Source organism: Protopterus annectens, chromosome 6.part0 (genome assembly GCF_019279795.1).
Source record: "Protopterus annectens isolate FY-2018-M chromosome 6.part0, PAN1.0, whole genome shotgun sequence".
Taxonomy (NCBI): domain Eukaryota; kingdom Metazoa; phylum Chordata; order Ceratodontiformes; family Protopteridae; genus Protopterus; species Protopterus annectens.
In genome coordinates this window covers 1743970864-1743996943 of record NC_056737.1, presented here as the reverse complement: position 1 = coordinate 1743996943, position 26080 = coordinate 1743970864, and the positions used below count along the sequence as shown (strand labels likewise).

At 37.5% G+C, this 26080-nt stretch overlaps 1 protein-coding gene across 5 annotated transcripts in view; it reads right to left on the bottom strand.

Annotated features, from left to right (window-relative positions):
- TNS1 (tensin 1) overlaps positions 1–26080 on the bottom strand; it is a 2530757-nt gene that overhangs the window by 1787905 nt on the left and 716772 nt on the right. The window lies entirely within an intron of this gene.

Below are 26080 nucleotides of genomic sequence, written 5' to 3'. Positions count from 1 at the left end.
AGGTACATACAAAATGAGGTGTTGTATTCTATAATGGGTCTAATGAGGGATGAGTACAATGGGACAATGACCTCCTTTTTTCTGGATGAAAAGCCCTTAGTGATGAGGTGTGCCACATAGAAGGATTTCCTGACTGTTGTGGTGATGTGGTTATTGAAGTTGAGACCACTGTCCACCTGTGTCTCTAAGTCTCTTATCACACTTTCAGTGTTTAGTGTACTGCCACCTATGTGGTAATTCATGGGTACGTGTTTTTTCCCAAAGGGGATAACTATACATTTCTAGGCATTGAGCTTGAGCCCATGGCTCTGGCACCAAGCATCTGTTTCTGTAAGGCCCTTTTGTAGAGTATCCACATCATTTGGGGATTCAATAATGGCTCCCAGTTTGCAGTCATCTGCGAACTTTGTTAGCTAGAGTCCCTTAGTGTTGGCCTGTACTTCAGAGAAGTAGATCCAGAAACATTATTCCCAGCTGTAAGTCTACTTTACCACTGGTCATGTTTGTGTCTGATTCAGAGACAACCATAACACAGTGCGTTACCTTGAAGAGCCGAAAGAAGAAGAAGAACATTTGTTAACTGGGAAAGTCCGACTGGGATACAGTTCATTTTCAGCAGAGGCTCGGGAAGAAAAGCTCCAGACGCATGTCTTTGGAGTGTGGAAGGAAACCGCAGCACCTGGAGGAAACCCACAGGAATGCAGGGAGGGTATGCAGACTCCACACAGAAGCCACTCCAGCCGAGAATTGAATCTGAGAACCTCTTGCTGTGAGGTGACAACACTTTCCACTGTACCACTGCATCATGCTCAAGAATTCCAAATAAATCTAGGGTGAGCACTAGATGACACCAGGGTCTTTCTGTATACTACTGTACTCAATCTGGATTCATTTTGTAACATCAAGAAGAATGAAACCCCTAACAACTGGCATTACTGAATGGCTGCAATCATTTGTGATTTATGAGGGACAGTGACAAATTAATTATGTTCTGCAAACTGAGGGAAAGATAACTTGTATGACTGCTCGAGTGTGTGTGTGTGTGTGTGTGTGTGTGTGTGTGTGTGTGTGTGTGTGTGTGTGTGTGTGTGTGTGTGTGTGTGTGTGTGTGTACTGCATGGAGGAATGAATGAGGTAGTGCCTGTTTCAATGTGTTCACAAGATACATCAGCAATGCAGGGTGATTACTATAAGGACAGCATTAAGGGCCTGTTAGCACTTAAGAGCCATGCAAATTTGCTGACAATGAGGTCTTCACACATTGCATATAATGTATCCCTGAACTGTTACTTTTCTTAATTGCTTGTAGTCAGGACTGTTTATAAGTCATGGCCTTTATCAATAGGTATCAAACTAGGAAGACAGGGGAAGGGGTTACAAGAAGGATAAGCAACAGGAAAATTAAAAAAAAATCTTCACAGAAGGTTTTAATGGTTAAATCCAGTGATTTGCCTATGAAAATGGTTGCTACCTAAAACAATTACCAGACTTAAGAAATTATTGTAAATACGATAGGGGAATTCAAGATTTCAGAGTGATCTACAGCTAACAGCTGACATGAAGAAAATAACTGCAAGGATAAATTGGAAAATGAAGTAGGTCACAGGGTTTCTGGTATGAAGTATATTAATGTAGTTATGTATGCATGTACATGCACAGAGATGTGCAGTCAGAACTTTATTTTTGTTTGTTATATAGTTTGCGTTGTAACCTTCAAATCAAAAACATAATCAGAATAATTTACTCAAAAATAAAGGTAACAGGATTGGTCACATGATATGTACATGCATTATCGAAATGCTAGCCCCTATTTGGACTAGGCGCTCATGTTCCACACTGATATTTCACTTGCACTCCCAAAGGTCACTTGCCATGTGTTTACTTTGTGTCTTGTGCCTTATCTCTGTTCATAAGCAGCTTGTCCAAACAAATTACACTAAGCTTGCTGCACAGCTTTAAATCAGGTGCATTTTGATGCCAAGCAATACGTGGCTACAAACACCAACTGCCTTGCAAGAATGATCATAAACAGGGAAAAAAGTGACATTTAGGAAAAAGGAAAAGCACAAGTCTATTTGGTGATTTTCATCATGGGTTTAGGAGACACCATTTTATGTCCAGTTCAAAATTGATGATGTTCACCTGGATTTATCAAACCTTTCACCAATCAAGGCTTGTTTGTGGCCTATATACCGAAATATATAATGTCTTTGATATGAAATTACCTCAAAATGTATTCTGTAACTTGGTGCAGATAGGAACAACCAGTGACATAACAGAAAGGCATTGATTCTGTTTCTTCGGCCGAGAATATTCTACCAAGACTTGTTTCTATATTTCTGGATACTTCATGTTTCATAAGGGTATGGCTCATAAATTGTTTGGGGGTGGCTGTTTTTCTTTCTTGTTGTTATGAATATATTCTGTGTATGTTCTGTGATATGTAATTTGTGATAAAACTTTTGGTATAAAGAAGTGGTACTGTGATGTTTTTTGCTCATGTTTAGAAACTGGTGACCAGGTGTTGTAGAAATATTTGTTTAAATTTCAGGTATGGACTAAGAAACATGGTATACAGGTAAGTAGTTCAGAAACAAAACACTATCTTTCTTTTGCAAACATTCATTTGGTCATATCAAAGGCAAAAATTCTCAGGTAATTAAATGTGTTGATGATTATACTTATTTGGGTCTTACCATGGACACTCCAATGCCTTGTGAAATGAAAAGTGACAACCTATGTTACCTTAGTGATTTGTTTAGAAGGTAAGCAGAACTGGATATTGCAGTTAAGAACCTTAAATCTGATATCAGGAAATTATTTATAAGTTCATAGGTGATTACTAGGCTTTCCAAGCCTAGCCAATAATACTCAGGGTATGACAAGCTTCTTCTTCTTCTTTCATTTTTTTCCCGGTTAAGGGTTGCCACAGCGGATCACCCATCCGCTCATGATTGGCAGTGGAGTTTTACAGTGCCAAGGTGCCAGCCTGGCGCCCAACCTTCCACAGAAGGCACACATACGCACACACTCACACCTAGGGCCAATTTAGAGTGTTCAATCCACCTACTGCATTCTTTGGGATGTGGGAAGAAACCAGAGCACCCGGAGGAAACCTATGTGACCCAGGGAGGACATGCAGACTCCGCACAGAAGGCACCCCAGCTGGGAATCGAACCGGAGAACCAATATTATACTTTAATTCCCCAGCTAGGGGAAGGAGATACAATCAGGGTAGTGTGTCTTTGAGTGTTGGATTCCTGAGTCATTTTTACAAACTGCCTCTCTCCATAGGGGCATGGGCAGTACCACAGGAGTGATTTTGTGGTTCCCCGTCTATTTATTCAAATTCTTATAAGTTCATAGGTGATTACTTGGTAGAGCATCGTTGTTATCAGTATCTGATACTTTTCTTGGCTAAACATTGCTAAAAGTCTATCCATCTATCTTCTACTTGTATAAATAGAGTAGTTTAATTATTACAGCTGTGGAAAATAAAACAGCTATTTCTGTACCATACAATACTGCATTTTATGCATGGTATTACATTTGGTATAGACCATTGAATTTGTATCTGTCTGTCTATCTGTCTGTCTATCTGTCTGTCTATCTTTCTATTTATCTTTCTATCTAGCTATGTTTATATCTATCTATATATCGATCTATCTATCTATCTTTTTCCACTTGGTAAATTATCTAATACAATAACATTTTTAGCCAAAACTAGGCCACGACGCATATTCATACAGTGAGTAAATACTACCCTAACAACAATTCTTTACACGTTTTTACAGTCTTTGGAAACTTATACATTTTGATGAATGATATGACTATGTAAGATTGCAGATTTACAGGCATAGTGCTAGTTGCATATTTTATTTTCGAATCAACATCGTACACAAGTAATTAATGTCTGCAATTACACTTGATAATTTGGCATGCACTGATATTATACTTTCTTTACAATAAGCACATTTACAGTCTGGTCAGTCTGCTTTATTCACCCTCGCTATTCTCGGGCTCACTCTGCTTCCCTACCCTACCCTACCCTACCCACATTACCACCCACCCCCTGCATCACCTAGACTTAAACCAATGCGAACTACTCCCCTAACATCCCCAATCAAGAATCAGCCTCCATCCTCCAGTCACATCTCAATTAACAAATCACACTATTTGTCACACTCCTCCCTCTCCTCACCCAACTTAATTGCAACAGTCCTTAATCACACTACTCCCACCACACTACACCAACACCCCTCTTTCCCTATATCTTCATCATACCATCCAGTTAACCTACATTTTAAAAAGAATACACACCATGCTCTTTCTCCTGCTCCCATTATATACCCTACTGCCATCTGCATACTATCTAACATCCTACAGTCACCTACAGATACATGCCCAAAGCCTCACACTATATTATACTAATACCATCCCCTCCTCACTGTCCTACCTTGCCATCTCCTCCCAACTCTACACTCAGACACCTATTGCATATTTCTACCTTAAACATGTTGTTGTCAGTAATGCCACTAACCACTTCAGCAAACACCTTCACATACTCTCCAAATTGTCACAGAAACATGCATGTGTATTATCACAGATTCTCCATAGTAGTGATAAACACCCCAATCCCGGGCCACATACTGCACAACATACCATCATGGCCAACATACCATCATAACAACAATTCTTTACACGTTTTTACAGTCTTTGGAAACTTATACATTTTGATGAATGATATGACTATGTAAGATTGCAGATTTACAGGCATAGTGCTAGTTGCATATTTTATTTTCGAATAAACATCGTACACAAGTAATTAATGTCTGCAATTACACTTGATAATTTGGCATGCACTGATATTATACTTTCTTTACAATAAGCACATTTACAGTCTGGTCAGTCTGCTTTATTCACCCTCGCTATTCTCGGGCTCACTCTGCTTCCCTACCCTACCCTACCCTACCCACATTACCACCCACCCCTGCATCACCTAGACTTAAACCAATGCTAACTACTCCCCTAACATCCCCAATCAAGAATCAGCCTCCATCCTCCAGTCACATCTCAATTAACAAATCACACTATTTGTCACACTCCTCCCTCTCCTCACCCAACTTAATTGCAACAGTCCTTAATCACACTACTCCCACCACACTACACCAACACCCCTCTTTCCCTATATCTTCATCATACCATCCAGTTAACCTACATTTTAAAAAGAATACACACCATGCTCTTTCTCCTGCTCCCATTATATACCCTACTGCCATCTGCATACTATCTAACATCCTACAGTCACCTACAGATACATGCCCAAAGCCTCACACTATATTATACTAATACCATCCCCTCCTCACTGTCCTACCTTGCCATCTCCTCCCAACTCTACACTCAGACACCTATTGCATATTTCTACCTTAAACATGTTGTTGTCAGTAATGCCACTAACCACTTCAGCAAACACCTTCACATACTCTCCAAATTGTCACAGAAACATGCATGTGTATTATCACAGATTCTCCATAGTAGTGATAAACACCCCAATCCCGGGCCACATACTGCACAACATACCATCATGGCTACCATTCCACCCCTTCCTCATATTAAAACTACAAACCTTCTCATTCTTAACATGAACCTTAGAAGCCTTGTTAACAAGGTCATAGACTTTCATGCATTCATTGCACAATACTCACCACACTTTCTTATAGCAACTGAAACTTGGCTAAAACCCCATATAAGAGACCCAGACATACTCTTGCAAGGTTATTGCGTATACAGGTTAGACAGGATTAGGAAGAAGGGAGGTGGGGTTGCAATATTCTACAAAGATAACCTAAGCATAAACTACCTACACATCAAATACCCTTATGATACCAACTTTGAATTTCTAGTAACACGGCTCAGAATCAACCCAAATAAAAATATTATCATAATAGCCACTTACATAGCTCCCAGTAATACTTCCACTGCCATTCAGGAACTCATAGTCTGGATAGCCTCAACCTACACCCATGAAACCATAATTACAGATGACTTCAACTTAGACTGGAACAATTGCACTGGTGATAACCCCTCTACCTTCATAAATATACATGATTTCTCCCAAACAGCAAAAGGGAATCTATCTTAGACTGATTACTTATCAACAGTACCAACCACAACTATCTCTCCAGATGCCTTCCAAATAATTTAAGTCACCATAGACTTAACGACTTAATCTGTCATCAGCTCAATTCACCCAGAAGCATAGTTTACAAAGTCGTACGAAGTTCCAAAAACTTCTCCAATGATGCATTCATAGGCATGCTCAATAAATGCAACTGGACACCACTCCATCATCTCCAACTTGACTGACCTGTAAAATACTTCAATGACACATTTCTAGCTATTCTAAATAGCTTAGCACCAACTGCTACATGTTGTGTTAAAAAAAAAGACATTGCCCTGGATATGAAAAGAAACCATTAAACTTCAAAAACCAAGGGACAAAACCTGGTATCAATACCAAAAAACAAAAGAGAATAAAACTCTGCGAGCATACCAGCAGCTCCACAATCAAACAAAAAAATAACTCAAACTAGACAAAAAAGCATATTATACAACTATACAAAACAAATATGAAAACAATCCCAAAAAGTTCTGACAAGCAATTAACTCATTCCTCCACCCAGGTAAAGCTACAACCCCAGAACCAACAACCAATAACCAAGCCATGAGTATTGCCTCACAAATCAACACCTACTTTATAAACACCATCCTCTCCTTAGTTCTTCTTCTTCTTTCGACTTTTCCTGGTTAGGGGTCGCCACAGTGGATCACCTGTCCACTCATGATTGGCAGTGGAGTTTTACAGTGTCCAGTTGCCAGCCCGGCACCCAACCTTCCCCAGAAGGCACACACACGCACACACTCACACCTAGGGCCAATTTAGAGTGTCCAATCCACCTACAGCATGTCTTTGGGATGTGGGAGGAAACTGGAGCACCCGGAGGAAACCCACGCGACCATAGGGAGGACATGCAGACTCCGCACAGAAGGCACCCCAGCCGATAATCGAACTGGAGAACCTCTTGCTGTGAGGCAGCAATGCTAACCGCTGCACCACCGAACAATTCCACCCCTCTGTCTCTTCCACCTAATGTGGAACTTAACAACTTTTTTGACCTCAAATCTGTCCTAACAACATAAGAACAATGCTGAAAAAACTGCCTACCTCCAGTCTGGTAAATAGGTCTATAGCAGAACACTATGTCCCGAAATTATGAAAAATTTCCTATATCACCCTTCTGCATAAAGGAGAAACATCAACAGAATTAAACAATTACAGACCCATAGCCATTCTTTTCTTGTGTCAAAATTCTGGGAAAATGTATCCACACTCAGTTACTAAAATACCTGTTATCTCACAACCTTATCTCTCCCTCCCAACATGGTGTCAGACCAAAACACAGCACCACCACAGCCCTAATTAATTTCTCTAACACCATCAACCAACTGGGAAATTCAAACCAGCAAGTAGCATCGATCTTCCTAGACATGTCATGAGCGTTCGGCACTGTCTCCCATCAGAAACTCCTTAGTACTGTTGCCTCACTAAACCTAACAAAAGACTTCCCTCTCCTGGTTCCTAAGCTATCTTTCTGACAGACAACAAACAGTACAATGGAAATATGAACTCTCACCACTTCTGCCTGTCTCAGTTGGTGTTCCCCAAGGTTCCATACTAGGATCCCTTCTTTTCACCATCTTCTTTAATGATCTAGCCTCATCCACAACACACACTAAAGTAGTTCAGTATGCAGACGATTCAACTTTAATCTGCTCAGCAGATATCTTAGCAGACCTCCAAGTAGTAACCCAGCAAGCTTTTAATGATATAGAAACATATCTAAGTAAATCACAACTAATCCTCAACCCCAAAAAGACACAGTTAATGCTATTTACTAGTACCACACCTCTTTTCTCCATTCTCTCAGCAAACAACACAGTCATCCAACCAGTTGAGCATACAAAATTCCTTGGAGTGACAACTGACAACAAACTCAGATTTGACCAACACATAGCCACCACAATTAAGAAAGTTCACATCAAACTTGGCTCACTGTACAGAAGCAAGCCATTTCTCACTGGCAATACCAGACTAGCCATATCCAGAACCTTCCTCCTCTCTGCACTCCTATATGCTTTCCCCCACTTTACCAACTTAAAAAAATCAGACTTAACCAAACTGGAAACTTGCTACAACAAAATAGCCCATTTCACAGCCAACATTCCCCACCAAACCAACCACTGTATTGCTCTACATAAATTAAATTGGCTCGAGCTACCTAACCTTCTTTGTCTCTACCACCTTAAATTCACACACAGTATCATCTTCTATCCTGACAGTTGCCCATCCCTCGAGGAACGTGTTGTTCCCCACTCATGCCCATGAAGTCTAAGATCTGCAGACAGAAACTTTCTCACAGTAAACAAAGCTAACGACACTCATGGTGAAGCCCTATTCTCAAATCAAACAGCCAAATTATGGAACTCTCTACCCCACATCTTACAAAATACACCCAAATCTACCAGTTTTAAACAACTACTATTTGAACATCTATCCAAGAACTGGCATTGCTCCTGTACCAACCTGACTGACAAGATATCTATAACTCTCTCTCAGCACACTGTCCACTCCTTATCTCATTTTCTCCCTCTCCCCAGTGTTTATTACAATTCGAAAATAAATATAAAGGAAATCTCATTTGGTCATAACTATTAATTAATATGTACACACTACTAACTTTATTTTTTCTCACAGTGATCTTCACTGAAATGCTTGTGTTTTTCTTTTTGAACCTCTATCTACTAGAAAACTGCATTGAATACTACATTGTACAGATTAACTAGAAGATGTGTATTCTGTATCTTACTGTATATATATATATATATATATATATATATATATATATATATATATATATATATATATACTATTGTACTATCTAATTATTGTATATTGCTTATATTTCTTTGGAGCTTTTCTCCCCAGTCCTCCGCTGAAAATGGGCTTCTGGCCCAGTCAGACTATTCCGGTAAACAAATGTAAATAAATAAATAACAATTTTTGACCCCTTCTGTAAAACATGGAAGATTGCTACTTGATGTAAAAAAAAAAAAAAAAAAAAAATATATATATATATATATATATATATATATATATATATATATTTTTTTTTTTTTTTGGCCTAAGCAGAGCTGACTATCAGCTGCTGCCAGTGTTTCTCCTGTTCATGTGGTCTACTACACCTGTCTCTACTTCTAACAGTCTGACTCTGACAACTTTCAGAGCCAGAGAGGAGACTGAAATAACCTGGAGCAATGTTATACTGCTGCTACTAAATGTTTTCCATTTAAGGCCTAACCTTTGCCTCCATGAGTACTTGTTTTGTCCAAGCATAGCATGCAATGAGCTTGGAATATATCATCCAGTTGAGCTAAAGGCTTAAAGGTCTGTTTATCATTCTAGGGGGGGGGGGTGCCATCATGGGCTTTTTCCTGTACCTAATACCCTCACCCAGTGCTTCTGCAACTCTGTATGTCAGACTGGTTGAGCAACGAGTGGAATGATAAAGTGCACCATCCCAGATCCATAGAGTGGGCATGCCTACTCATCTCTCTCCCCTGCCCCTCCCCCTACTAAGCCTAAGCACTGGACTCCACCAGCACTCACCAAAGATCACCTTACAGGCTCCATCTCCACCACAATCCTTTTAGCAAGCACTCAAATCTCTAATCAAACTCAGTTTGCCTAGGCTGTAGTTAGGGCCTTACCTGTCTATACCACCAATGAGGCATGTTTAATTTTCTGCAGGTTTTTAGCCAACATTCTTTTCTTTAATATGTGTTGGGATAAATATTACTCAAGTTTCAGGTGACGTAATACCTCACTAAACTCCAGAGATGCTCTATCCCTGAAAATTACTAAAAACAAACAAAAAAACCCCTTGGAAATCAGTACATCCAATTTCTTCTCCAATCCACTTAGCAGGAAGTGTAAAGTCAATGGAAAACAACCTGAAGTTGTGCTAAGAAGCTACACCGGAATCTAGCATGGCCAACTCTACAAATTATTTCCTGGAATTAAGCTTAGGAGGAGGTACCATTGAGCATTTGTTGTCATAAATAAATATACCTGTTGCCAAAGTGTATGCATATAAGCTATTCTTAAATCAGATTTTGCTTCACATATACGGTCAAAACATTAAACTGGTTCAGGATGCCAAGAAAAATGAGTGTGTGGTGGTATAGTTTAATGCAATGCACACCTGGAAAATGGAAAATGTCATTTTCTAACCTGTATTTGCATTAACTTATTCATTAATGTTTTTTACATAAAATATGTTGGCAAGGTTACAGAGAAACTGTTGCAGACAATACTTTAAAAAGGAGGAAAAGTAGGGGAAACCCCATTTGGTCCAAAATAAACTTTAAATACTTTATCAGGAGTTACAGCTGTGCTTGGCAAAGTGTTCAGTGACTTCCTTATCCTGTTCATATAAACAAAGAGCAATGCAATAAAACAAGGTGGCCTGTTGAAATGCCATGAATATGAGTTAAAACCCTACTCTGTTTCAGCACATATGAGATGCAACAACTAACTTAAACTTTTCAAAAGAAAAGAGTCTCACAGAGTAAACAAACTAGCAAAATCAAACTCAGAATGATGTCCAGACAGTTGTACATCAGCAAACCTAAACCCATATCATACATTCCAGTTCAGATAATGCTCATTTCTAGGTGCAAAGCTGCATAATTCAACATTACCAAAATGACAGTTATTTAACATAAATATTTTGATGCGTAACTCCACTTTTAGTCAGTGGTGACTTGACAGATTTAGTACTCTTAAGGCATTATTTCCTGATTAACAGAATATAACTACTGTACCATCTACATAAGAAACAACATTATTAGTAACAGAAATACAAACCTAAATAAAATATTAACACCTGGAAAGCTCTATCATGAGTTGATAGTTGAACTTTAAAAAGTAGTAAGGGTACTGTATGGTGAAAAGTAGCACAATTTGACAGAAGTTATACTGAAACATTGTTACCTCATTTTACAGACAGAACAATGTTCATTAAATAAAGTATCCAAAGCATTAATGGGTGAAATAATTTGCCATTAGTAGCACAAAACCTGGCATCCAGAATAAAGCCCAAAAATGCTTAGATGCGAGCCCTACAGGCAATTCAGTAACTAATAACCAAAAAGCTGTCAGTATTTTGCTTGTGTTTCTATAGAGTGTGTCTCCTGTGGTCGTGTGGGTTTCCTCCAGGTGCTCGGGTTTCCTCCCACATCCCAAAGACATGCTGTAGGTGGATTGGACACTCTAAATTGGCCCTTGGGGAGTGCGTGTGTGTGTGTGCCTTCTGTGAAAGGTTGGGCACCGGATTGGCAACTTGACACCGTAAAACTCCACTGTCAGTCATGAGCTTTCAGGTGGTCCACTGTGGTGACCCCTAACCGGGAAAAGTTGAAAAAAGAAGAAGATGTCTCCCCTTCTGTACTGTCTATGAATGTAGTGGCCAGTGTGTGCTTCAGCTCTGCAGTAAATACTCTACTGAGATTCCTGACGTGTGTGTACTTCAAGTGTCTTAGAAATACAGGATACATGTTAATAGGATTATGACATTTTAACTTTAGATTTACTTATGTATTCAGATAAAAAGGTATAATAAATCCACATATCTTATTTCAGGACATAAATATTACTGTTTAGGTACATACAGTGCACATCATCAGCACATTTACCTGCACCCTGTCTGAATAATAATCTCTATCACCATTCAGAAGCCCTAATATAAAGTACTATCTCAACCCCACCCCCCGTTTAAAATAAATCATAATAATAATATAAATTATATACAGAAAAGGAAACACCATCTTCTGAAAAAATAAATACCCAACTACCACACCTAAAATGAAGCCTTGAGAAACAAATGCACTATTAATTAAGAAATAAATCCTATAATAATAAAAGAAAAACAGAAACAAAACTGAACTTACAGTTATTAGCAATTTGGAGACGTTACTATTTAACCTAACTAAATAAGATAAACCATCATACAGGTAATCTAAAATAAATGAATAAATTCTAAAATAACCCTCACCTTAACTGGCTTGAAATCTTAAAACAATGCTAAAAACCACCTCAAAATTAGAGTAGAATCTGAGTTGCAAAACAATCCATTCTTAAAAACAAAACATGGAATTATTGTAAAGCCCTATTGTATTACAAGAGAGTTTAAGCAAAATATAATTACTGTTTACCAGTAAAATGAATGGAAAATTATTCAAATTAAAGGGAAATTTAAAAATGGATAAACAGAATATGAGAGGGTAGGGTTTGTATGATATGTAAAATATGTTGTATTGTAAAATTATGAAACTCATTTGACTGATGGCATTAATCCTGAAAATAATTCACTGATCACAGAATTACAATGTATGTGAGAAATACTTCATATATCACAGTCCGCAGACTGCAACATTTTCAATATATGTTTATGCACTAATGTTTAACATAATGCCCATTTTGTTGAATGACAAATCATTAAATCCAAATGTCTAGAAACCAATTTAATTGAATGACTATTGGTTTGAAAGTTCAGTTCACTGACTGTGACATAGCTACACATAGTTCTGTAACACAGAAAAGAAAGAAGTGTTAATATGTACAAGTATTTGGAAAAGCTTTACCTGATGCTGGGATTGCCTATGTGCAATCACCAATGATGTAGTTTCGACTCATTTCCTATCAGGGACTCCATGTATTTTTGCTTTTCTCTATAGCTTTGTGACCATAGAGTTAGTATAGTTAAGTAAGGGGTATAGGGGAAAACATCCCACTGGGGAATGCAGGAGGTCTTGACCACATGCAAAAAGAAAAAAAAAAGAAAAAAAAAATCCGTTGGGTGATTTTGACTGTTTGATGTTTAATTATTCTGAAATAGGCTTGTAGCCATTTAGATTCAATCATTTTCATTCAACTAAATAGGTATTCAGGCAGGTGTCCTACACTGCTATATATTTCTCTACAACGGCAGTGATTTCTACTTAACTTTTAGGAGTTTGACCTGGTCTGTGAGTAATAGGGAACTACTCATTATTGTTTATATTTTGGAATAGTAATTAAGTGATAATAATAATAATACTAACAATTATTAATATTATTAAAGTATCCTTGTTAACATGGAGTCATTTTTCTTCCTGTAGCAGCTCACAAAAGTCATCATTCCCATATAAGTGTAGTCTAGATTCATTATGCAGCATCCCAACTAGCAAAGTGTCCTGATTCATTAGATAACAGTCCAGTCAGCTCAGAGTCTTTATACAGTGTGCCACAGTCTAGTTATCAAGAAAAACAAAGCCTGTCAGCATATAGTAGCCCGTTAACATGGACTCAGTCCTGAGCAGATAGTAATCCAGCAAGTCTGAAGTCTCTGTTTTCATATGAAGACTAAATGTACATCATGATTAAACAGCTATTAGCAGAGAATATTTGTTTACTATATAACAGCACAGACTGTTTCAAGTCAACATTCTCAGTTTAATAGCATGGTCAGCATATGGCACATATTTACAAAACAGCTCCACTAACACTTTCATCACAAAACAGTCAAGTGAGCACACTATGCATACAATTCGTAAAATCCATGCCAATATTCACTATATATATTAGCACAGAGTCTGCCTTCCCCACAATGTTGTGCTAGTTTTGTATTCTGTGTTTCTAAATTGCAAATGAATTGTACCTTGTAGACCTGGGTTTGATTCTCACAGCATTCACATGTTTGCACGTCTCTAAGCAACTCATTTAATGAGCACAAAGTTCCTGAGTAATTGCCTGAAATTAACCCTTTGTGCAAGTTAGTTTTTCCTGGCTTACAAAGAAGAAAAAAAAGTGAATCACAGACTGAATCCACCAATTAAGAGTGCAGATTATCTTAACAATCCACAACCAAATCCAGGCATATTACAAGGACATATAATTTTGCAATGCAGCATCTCATAGTACAGTCTTGGTACTAGTGAAACCAAAGTTTTTAAATTATTTTAATTAAAGGGCTCTGAATATCAGGACATGTTGCCAAACAGAAGGCATCAAACCACATCATAAAAAATCCTGTAAGTAGAAAGCAAAAAAAAAAACATGGGGGATACTTATTTGAAATAATTCCAGCAGTAGTACTACAGAAGCATCATTAAGAACCCCCATCACACAAACAAAGAAGCATGCACATGCACACATGCATGCGTGCACACACAAACACACACACACACACACACACACACACACACACACACACACACACACACACACACACGCACACCACAGAGTATCAACCAGTCAACATAATTTTCAGGAAGCAAGGAAGCAAGGTAAATGAGGCCCCTTTCAAACCCCAACTTGATCGTATACATAAGCCTGATCTGTCAAGATAGATATTCTCTGCTGTCCTGAAAGCAATCCTTTAATTTCACTAACACAAATTATAACTCTTATAATTTGATTGCTTCTACAATTCTAACTGGCAACTATAGAAATGATATTGAACCAAAATGTGTTTGCAGGGACCAGATAGATGAGATGGATAAATAAAGCAAATACAAAGCTATATCCAATTACAGGGAAAAAACTGCGCAGCCCAGATGTTACCATATTATGATAAAACAGAGTACAGTGGAAGACTGAAACAGGAGCAAGTAACGTTAGAACTAATATCAGATCTGTCACACATGCTATAATGCTATGAATAAATATGGGTTGTATGCATTTCTGTATAAATATACATATTCACTCACTCGCATACACACACACATACACACAAATGCTCTTTCACTTACATATGCATATGCATACACACACAAGCTGATGATGAAAGGGAACAATAGTTCTTACAATTCCTCCTTCCACCAGTTTCCCCCTCATCTGCCCTCTTGGAGTGGTTTCTTAGGGGAGATGCACAGTGTCTACCCTCTAATGCTGCTGTTGTCGGCTTCCCTGTTAAGTGACTCAGTCCCATCTGGCTAAATGACTCAAGCTCTCCTGAATTAATTTTATTCACATCTGGTTCCACTTGTGGTTTGCGTGTTGGCGGTAAGTCACTGTGGTCTGTTGCAAACACTACAGCTCATAGACTTAAGTGAAAGAAAAATAGAAAAATGAATCGGTCTCTTCCCCACCCCCACCCCCAAGCATGCTTCATATGCCCCTCTAGGGAAACGTCTCCAAGAAACAGCATTCTCAATACGTGAAGTTAACAGCTTTGTACCCGGCACTCCATCATGCTCTGTACTTGGCTTTACTACTTACAGATTTCATAATAACTCAACAGTTAGCTGTCAATATTCCTGCTGTTCTCTAAAAGCCTTCTGTCTTACTTAAGTATCTCATATATGCACTCAGAGTAGGTACATCAGTTGAATGTAGTTTAAATGTAAAACAGAAGGCATGCAAAGAACAAATAACATACCACTACCTTTCAGTAAAACTTTATCTTTACAAACTTTGCTGTAATCATGTGAATGGCACTTCAGCCAGTCTTCCATCTGTTTCTTTTAGAAGTTAATATATATGCAAATTTTACCAGGGATATAAAAAACAGTAAAATAGCAGGGGGCAATGCACTCGCATGCAAGCCTTGTGGGATGACAGAATTTTCCTACACAGTTCATTAATTCAGCCTGGATAATATTACGTTTGATGAGACCTGTTTTGGGCGGGATAAAACTTAAGAACAACTACACTGATTTATGAAGTTGTCTTGAATCTTATCCCCCCATCCTTCAGCGGAATCCCACCCATTAATATGAAAACAAATATAGTTTAATTCAACTTTTAATAGGCTGTCTACTGCCTCAGCTAATTTCAAATGGGGTCAAAGGTCAGTCTCAGGGTAATGCACAGTTTCTGACAGAATTCCTGTAGAGGGTGTAGGAATTTTAAGGAGATACACAGTAACAGACAAAGACAAGAGGTAAAGACAGACAAAGACTAGAAAAAATGAAACAGACATGAAGCATGAGATAGGGCAATACATTCAAGTATATAATTCCTTTTAAGAAGGGCAAGTAAGGTAGCTACAAATTTTATTTAATCTGCTGACAGGATAGCTTTTCTGATGGTGAAAGGACATAGCATTCAGTTGTGCCAATGGTGACATGAGTTTGGGAAAGGACACTGGCTACTGTTAGATTTGGTCAGAGAATAGAATGAAGCAATCAATGGTCAGATTGCATCTCACAGAGAAAGGGTTTGGGGAACTTGATGTGTGCGCAACCTCTGAGACTAGGAGCCTCACAGGTATGGAAAACAGGAGGCAGCTATGATGTCCTGATCTGACTGCACTGGCCACTCTCACAGCTAGGGACTATAACTAACTACAACATTAATGGTGGCTTTTGGTTCCATGCCTGAAAACCCCCTTAGAATCGCTTACCTCTCCATTCCATCCACTGACCTTGTGTCCCCCCTCCCCTCAACTTTAAGTTGAGGAGCAGAAAAAAAGGTCATTTTCTCAGACTTGTACTGAGGAGCAAAAAATAAAGTGTTTCATTTCTTTTAAACTGTAGAAAACTGCTTGCTACATTTGTAGCAAGCAACTGCTACCATGTATGTCTCAAAAGAGTACAAAAGTGCTTTAGTTCTGTCAATACTGGCATTTATTTCTGAATGTTAGAATGCAATGAAAACTGGCTAGCATATACCAAACAACCCCCTACTTTGTGCTAGGGGAAGCTGCCCCCTTCGTCCCACCCAAGCTATGCCCTTCTTTCCGGAGCTAGACTTCATGAAAAAAACTCCTAATATAACCTGACACAAACCTCACAACCCCAACCAACTCTTATTTCCCCTAGAACCAAACTCCACAGCAGTGCACACATGCTTTTTCCTCACAGGCACCTACTCTTTGGCAAGCTCTCACTACTGACAAATTCAGAATGCAGCTCAAACATCTTCATCCAAGCCAAATGCTTTTGCTTCAATACAGGACAAATCACCTAACCTACCTCCTTTCTGAGTCTGATCTCCTATTTCAACCATCACTGAATGATTGACCCATTTTAGAAACTAATAAACATACTGTACATTGCACTCTAATTGATTGTACATTGCATTGTGCTTGTTCACTGGAATGTATAGACACAGTTTTTTTTTCTATGGACTTAGTCTGAACTTTTCTGTTACTACTTACATTTCTGTATTTTTTTCTCTGTGAAATGTTCTGCATTTCTCCCAGGCTGGGCCAGAATTTTGTCAGCATTGATCAGCGTGCTACCCAGGTAACCAAATATAAATCATTAAATAAATAAACTATCACTAAGTACAGCAAGGTTGATTTCTCCAAGAGTCAGGCGCCCAACATGCCAAAGGGTTGCATTTGTGGTATCCAGTAAGAAGCAATAGGGGGAATTAGACATGGGCAGAAGGTGAAGCCAGTGGGAACAGCCAAAGGCTGCATATTGTCAGATAAGGAGCATATTTTTAAAGTGATGGCCAGATCAAAATATAAAGCTGAACCTAATAAACGCAAATAAAACGAAGACTGGAATGCCTCAAAACTGCTGCACAGTCAAAATGATCCTAATTCTAAACAACCCTTCCTTAAAAATATTTTCTTTGCTGGAATAAAGCTGATTAGTCCAGTAAAAACTGTTGTATGTACCAGAAATATGATAAAATGTATTACTTTATAAAAGTCAGCAATACAATCATAATGTTTTGCAGTAACAGGGCTGCCATACTGCCTGTAATGGTGGTAGCATTGTTAAAGAAATGCATCTGAGTTAACAGAGAGTTGGCAACAGGGGTGAAAAGTCATGCAAACATTATGGTTTTCTTGTTCGGAAGGTGAGGCAATGGACGTCATTGTGTTTCCTGACCATGGGCAACAGCCAGCAAACAGCATTACACCAGATGCATTACACTCAAAGTGCTTGAAACATAACGTGGCACACTCTGCTCTGTGTGTGTATGTGTGTGTGTGTGTGTGTGTGTGTGTGTGTGTGTGTGTGTGTGTGTGTGTGTGTGTGTGTGTGTGTCTGTACACAAATGTGCAGGCTGGTATAAGCAAGCATTTCACTGTAAGCTCATCACTGCATCATTATACTAAAGACTGTGTGACATTCATTTCTCTCTCTCTTTTTACTGAGGTCTGATACAGAGGGCACAAGTGCCTATTTACTTGGGTAATCTGGTTAGGTTAACTGACTTTCTCAGAGGCACACAGTTTTCACAGGAGGGTAAGGTGATGTAGCATGAATCTGCAGAATGAGTTCATTAAATATAAGAACAATGTGAATGAAAATTGTCATTATTAAGAATATGGGAAACAAAGAATATATTATTTTCTTGCAGAAGTTACATTTGGATAAATGTAATTATTATTTAGATGTACAAGAAAACAAGAGAACTGTGCCTTGATGATAGGAGCGTAGTTTAGAAAGGAATAATATTTCTAAAAAGAAGAATGTGAGAGATGCACCAGGAGAGAATTTTGGTGAAATATAAAAACAGTGAAGTACAGAAGCTGATTAAAGTGTTTAGAGTGGTTAAAAAGACATTAATAGTAAAACAGTTGGAAAAGTTGAACTTTTTAACTACAAAACATTGCGTGCATGGCTGACTTTAATATGGGTATGCTGCATAGCAGGCCAGAACTAAAAAAAAATGTTGCATGGTGATGTAGCCCAAATAAGACCATACAATCATGGGTTTAGTTTAAGTTTAAACTTTATGTTAAATTTGCATGCATTTGAAAGGACTAGTTAAGTATTTTTTTTGCGAAAAAAGGGTATAGTGTGAATTTATGGGTTTAAGGAGTTCGTTTTTTGAGCATATATGTCTGACTGCAAAGTGTGGAAAGTTTTGGAATGAAGGGAAAAGTGGTAAGGGACAGAGACTCTCCAAGGGATGTTGCTAAGGAAGGAAAGATGTCTGAGATACTTAAGGGAATGTGTAAAAGCTCAGATGACTGAAAAACAATCTGAATCAAGTGAAGTGGTGCAGGTTTACAAAGGAAAGAAAGGTGCAATCTCCAGAAAAAAAAACGAAGGTGAAAGAAGAAGAAAATGAAACGTATTTAACATTAAGAGATTGTCATTGCTAATAACTAAAAGCAAGCAAAAATATAATGTAAAAGTAAAGGAAGTCAGAAAGAAGATAATAGGAGTATTTGTTAAGGAAAGCAGTACACCAGGCCAGATTATAGAAATATCTGGTGTGAGGGAAGTGAAGAAGATGATAGGAGTGCTTGAAAACAATAAAGGTGTACAGGGCTAAGGTATAACATGTCTGGATTAAAAAAAATAAGTTCCACGAAGGAATTTGAAACAGACAGACAGAAACTGAAGAAGTTAAAAAAATAAGTAAAAATTATAATGTGAATTGTAAAGTGGTAGTGATAGGTGGGGGGTACAGAATCATGTTAAAGGGATATTTAGAGTAGGAATGGAGTTAGAGGAAGGAAGTCAGGCTGCAAAACAATCATAGTAGAGTAGGTTAGCATTTTTGATATGAAAACCAAAATTAAATCCAATAAAAATAGTACACTATGCTATTCTTACAGGTTAGTAAAAGATATATTAGGGATGGTGTATATACAAACATTTCTCATGGCACTCTACATCAGTAGCATGGGGTAGGAGATATCAGAAAAGAGTTGTACAATGGATTTTAGGAGTGAGAGGAACAGGTATGCAGTAGGAAAGTGGGCTTATTATAAAACCTGAAGTTAAAAAGAATTCACTAGGAAGGACGGTAAATGTATATGCATAGATTATATATATATATATATATATATATATATATATATATATATATATATATATATATATATATTTATATACACACACACGCACACACACACACACACACACACACACACACACACACACACACACACATATATGTGTGTGTGTGTCTGTGGATATATGTATATATATATACATATATATATATGTAAATGTAGTAATTAATGTTATAAATTAATAAATAAATGGTGAATAATGATAATGATCAAAATAATTGTTATACACATTACCAAGAGATATATGCATGTATTTATAGAGAATAAATGTTAAATATATCATGAATTTGTTGTATATACGATATATATGCTGGCACACATGAAAAAAGTTGAATGAATGAATATGTAGAATGTGATGTGTAAATGTAAGATATTCAAAGGATGTGCTAATGAAAGTGAATGCAAAAAGTGTAAATGTAGATCAGTCTAGCGCATATATATATATGTTTAAAAAATGTTAGATGTGTATAAATATGAATATGGCCTGTAAAAATAAAGAAAAATCAGATAATTAAATGATAGTGTATGTGTAGTGTAATTTCCTGCTTTTTTCTTGAAACAGTTTTTAATTGGAAACAGTCCCATTGCAGCTTTTTTCCTCTCTGTGAGCTGGATAGTCTGCATCTCCAAACCAACTCAGTCAAGTCGCATTAACAAAATATCACAATCACTCTAATTTAGTTCTTTCAGCATGCAAGAAAGAAAATGGTCACATGTGTTGGTCCTGGCCCCTAGCCAGCCATGCCAAGGTGCTATAATCCTGCCCCCTGGTTGAGCATAACTATAATCTACTGATCTCTCTCTCTGAGAGATCTAGAGACACAAAGCAGCCAAACCAGAACACCCGTAAATCGTTTTTAATAGTACACGTGAAACCACGTAGTACAAGTGCAATCACATTTATATCAGGAAATATAATAGTAAAAGATTAGTCAATAGAGAGTGTTTAAAATAGAGCCAACACATTTTTTAGTATGTTGAATCCTGTAAATGGAACAAATTGAAATTAAAAAAAAACAAGTGTTGTGGATTTTGTTTTTGTTTGTTTAAAGTTTTTGTTGTTTTAAAATTTTCATGTGGGTAAAAGAAACCAACAATGTTTTACATATTTAATGTTATTAGTTATCACTGAATGGAAGAATGATAGATAGTTGTCCTGATGTATCTTAGATGAGTCATGTTATTGTACACTCTGTTGATTTCCTTGCAAGAATAAACCCTGCTGACAAGGCCTTCTCTTATGTATCCATGTGTCCTTCATAATAGGGGGTCTAGGTGGAAAGTCATGCTTTGTCTATGCAGAAAGGCAGGTCAAAGAATGCTACAGACCAGATCTTAGGGAAACAAGTGCTCAACCATATTTTTCCAATTCGATTGAATACAACAATAACCACCTACCTACCAACCATCAGGACAATATATCATATTTTTCCATTCAGTGATAACTCCCACTATTTTAGACATCCTGATACTGGGTATCTTTTTGGATTATTATGTGATAGCACTTGTACTACCGCTGCTTTGTGTTCTATGTTTGAAAAAATGAACAGATCTCAGAGAGAGATATAATAGAGATCATAGTTATTTGTTAGAATGGATATGCAGACTATCAGCTCACAGAGGAAAAAAATGGAACTGGAAATTACTAACATTACACTATCATTTAATATCTTGATTTTCTACATTTCTACAGGCCATATTCATATTTATACACACATAACATTTTACAGCACATTATTCTTGAATATCTATTGACATTTATACATCACATTCTACATATTCATTCATTGGAACTTTTTTGTGCCAGCATATATACTACGTATATACAACAATTCATGATATATTTAACATTTTTTTCTACTACTATATACTAATATTATTATATATATATTTTATTACAACTATTTTATCATTATATCATTATTCCATTTTATTTATTTTATTATTTATATTATTACATACATTATATATTTTATATACTATATATTTTATTTTATTATTTTTATATATATATATATATATATATATATATTTATATTTATATCTATTTACTACTTTTATTTTTTTATTTGTTTTTATTATTATATATTTTTTTATCTATTTTGCGGGCCTTTAATGGTTTTACAGCGTGTGTTTAGCAACGCTACACCACAATATATATATATATATATATATATATATATATATATATATATATATACATATATATATATATATATATATATATCCACAGTGCATATAAAAAGTTTACACACTCCGGTTAAAATCCCAGGTTTTTGTGATATAAAACAATGAGACCACAATAAATCATTTCAAAACATTTTCCACCTTTAATGTGGCCTATAACCTGTACAATTCAATTGAAAAACAAACAAATCTGTTAGGGAAAAAATATAAAAAAAAATGTACAATAAGCTGGTTGCAAGTGTGCAGACCCTTAAACTAATACTTTGTTGAAGCAACCAACAAATGTCTAAGGTAGTAAGAAAAGACATGGCATCCAGGTCCAAAGAAGCCATTGTTCCACTGTATTTAGCCCTCATCAGGCCAATCATTGAGTACAATGTTTTCTTCAGTATGTACCTGATGAGGTACAGTGAACAATTGGAACTTCCACAGAGGTTTCTCACAAATAGAATACAGGACATAACAACATGTACTACGAGATCGTCACAAAACCCTAACTCTATATTTTGTTTCCTACAGACTGTTGAAAGATGATCTATGGCTGTCAAATAAGGTATCCTTGGATACCAGTCTGATGGACCTTTTCCATATTTGTAAAATGAATTGCATCAGAATAACTTGATCCAGGGATTTAACATTTGCTTGTGACATAAATAGGACACATTGGAGAGATGAGTATGTCTCTCACAGAATTCCACTTTTCTGGAATAGGGTTCCCATCCATGTGAAGCAGAGCTCTTCCCTAACTCTACTCAAAAGAAAACTGGACTACTGAATGGGAAATCAGAAATACACCCTAGATCTAGTACCTAGGTCCCTAATGGACAGAGGCAGCCTGAAGTCTTGTCGTTGCTTATATGCAGACCTTAAAATAACATCTAAGGCACATAAACTTGTAGGATATAATTAGGGTGCTTGGCTTGGCTTAAACTTGTGAACAGTTGGAGATCTGGCATAGCAACAATAGTCTTGACTACATTCTTGTGAGACACATTTTACAAACAATGACATTTACAAATCTTTGAGATTTCCTCCTTTTCCCAAGGTGCAATGGTCTTGGAGGCTATTCATCAAGTTCAAAACCACTTGCCTCGGTGATGATTGCATTGATAGCACGCTATTCAGGTTAGACCAGTCTTATATACCTACAAGAACTGTCTCCAGTACATTTTCTGGGATGCCTAAGTATTCCAGGGCAAGTCAAGTGGTATAATTCCTTCAGTGTGTTCTGGCTGTATTCCATGGCCATCTTCTGGTTTTCCAATGGTCTTTGCCTAGAAACCTCCTATAGGAGGCATTAAGGGGATAGCTCAAAAAGTGCCCAGTCTACCTTAAAAGACTACTTTTGATGTGGAAGAGCAATGGCTATATTTTGATGGAGAAAGTGCCCAGTTACCCTACAGAGTAACCTTATTTTTGATGTTTGTATCCAAGATCTCACCTTCTTGTTTACTATCTAACAATCATGACCATATGAGAAGACAGGGACGTAGACTGACCAGCAAACTGGAGCTTTATTTTATGACTCAGTTCTTACTTCACCCCCTACAGTCTGGTGCAAATTCCACAATATGGCTACTGCTGAAGCCACCTTCTGATTAGTCTTCTGATCCCCTGTACCGTTACCTGTGAATAAGATCCCAGTATGCTTAACCCCATTACTCTGCAGAGGACAGCCCTCTTTTTTTGGAGAGAACCATTACTTTTCATTGGTAAATGCTATGTTTCATCCCAACCACTTTAAACTTAACAGTGAGTCACTCCATTCCACAATGGAGATCAAAGTCAATTGATATGAGCAGAACAACAATGGCTGTAAACAACAAAGATGGCACCTTGACATCTACATATTGGACACTCTTCAGAACTCAGCCGTTCTTTGATATCCTGTGCATGAAGGTTGCAAACAGCAGTGGATACAAGACTCACTCTAAGCAAAATCTTACACCCACCTTGAATGTATTCAACATACAGATGATAGAAAGGACAGCTGTCACTGCTTCAACATAGGAATCAAATGGCGTGCAGTAGCAGATCTAGAACTCTGTACTGCCTAGAACTTTCCACAAAGAGTTAATAAAATTATTAAAAGAAGAATGAATAAAAATAGTTGATAAAATGAATATAAAAATAAAAACCCATTAAGTTAGAATAAATGTATTTAAAACTTGGCAGGTAGCACTGTAATCTAAAACTGACACTTGTACTAAAATGCAGGTATATGAGAATATTAGCGATGGTGATTCACACCATCTCTAAGAATGAATGTCTCATTTTTGTTGCATAAAGCTAGTTTACTTTTTTAATGTAATTGTACTACAGACTCCCTCACCATCCCAATATTTGCTACAATATGAGATCAATAAAAGAAGGTTGTTATAAATGACAACTGATAAGTTGTCATCTGGTTAGAAGACCTCCACCTCAAATCAGCCCATTTAAACTTTTTGGAAAGAAAAGTTAAAAACTATAGCATTAGGTATACTAGTTACTGATCCTAGCTTACTGCTCTTGTTTTTCCAGTGTGGCTTCCTGCTAAGCTTTCATCTGTGGAATTTGCATGTCATCCACTGTGTCTATTTGGGTTTTCATTCTAGCCTGAAGTTTACTACCACATTCCAGAAACATGCATCTAGGTGACTTGCAAGCCTTTACATCATTTGCTTGTATGTGAATGAGTGAAGGTGCGTGTGAGTGTGTGTGTGTGTGTGTGTGTGTGTGTGTGTGTGTGTGTGTGTGTGTGTGCGCGTGTGTGCGCGTGTGTGCGTGTGTGTGTGTGTGTGTGTGTGTGTGTGTGTATGGGCATCTCCATGTTGTGCATAGGCACTTGTGAGCATGTGTGTGTCAACAGCTGTGGGTTTCACATAGGCAGTTATGAGCGCATGTGTGTGTCTGGTATGGATACATGCATGCACATGCATATCTGTATGTGTGTGTATGTACATATTTGCATATAATCACACATGCACTTCTCTGTGTGAGTTGGGTGTGAGTGTGTTTGTGTACATTTGAGTGTGTGTGTGTGTGTGTGTGTGTGTGTGTGTGTGTGTGTGTGTGTGTGCACGCACTTGTCTATTGGCACATGAATGCATATGCATATCTGTGTACGTGCACGTGCGCGCGTGTGTGTATATGTATGCAATTGCATATGTTCGCCCATGCATTTCTGTTTATGTGGTGTGGTGTGTGCGTGTGCATGTGAGTGTGCGTGTGCGTATGCGTGTGCATGTTTGTGTGGTGTGGTGTGTGCGTGTGCGTGTGTGTGTGCGTGTGTGTGTGTGTGTGTGTGTGTGTGTGTGTGTGTCTGTGTACGCATGGGTGTGTGGGCACTTACACATCCTGCAATGGACTGCCATTCTATCCAGGATGACTTCTTGTCATCTACCTGCTGACTGCTGAAACAGAGAATTACTTCTTCATGACCCTGACTAAGATAAAACGGCTGTTGGAGAATAAATGAATCACCTTTGTTTTTGTGACAGTGTACCGTATTTCCTAACAAGCTTTTGACAGACATTATGAACCAAAAGATACCCCAAGAAACTTTGCTAATCTATGTTTTTGTGCAGCAGTACATCAGCAAGCTCCATCCAACCATCAATGCTGCACATTAATCCCACAATTATCTTCCACTCAGCAGAGCAACCCCCAGTAAGCCTCTCCAAATTCCTATTCACCTGCTACCATTAGTGTGTCAGTATTACAACAATAACCTCATTTTTGACTTATTATTATTATTATTATTATTATTATTATTATTATTATTATGATAAACAGAGGTAAGAGTACAGAGAAGTAACTTGGGCTGAAACTGGCAGGAAGAATCACAGTTAGTAACATAAAATAACAGAATCCTCTGGCCTGACATCAAATAAAACTGATTACATGAAAATAAAAAAAAAAATCTGCTCAAATTCAAGATGTAATACTATTACATCATTTATTGACACAAAAGAGTAAGCACTTTTGTTCATAGGCTTCACTAGTCTGATGAAGTCTACCAACATAAGTTTTTACTC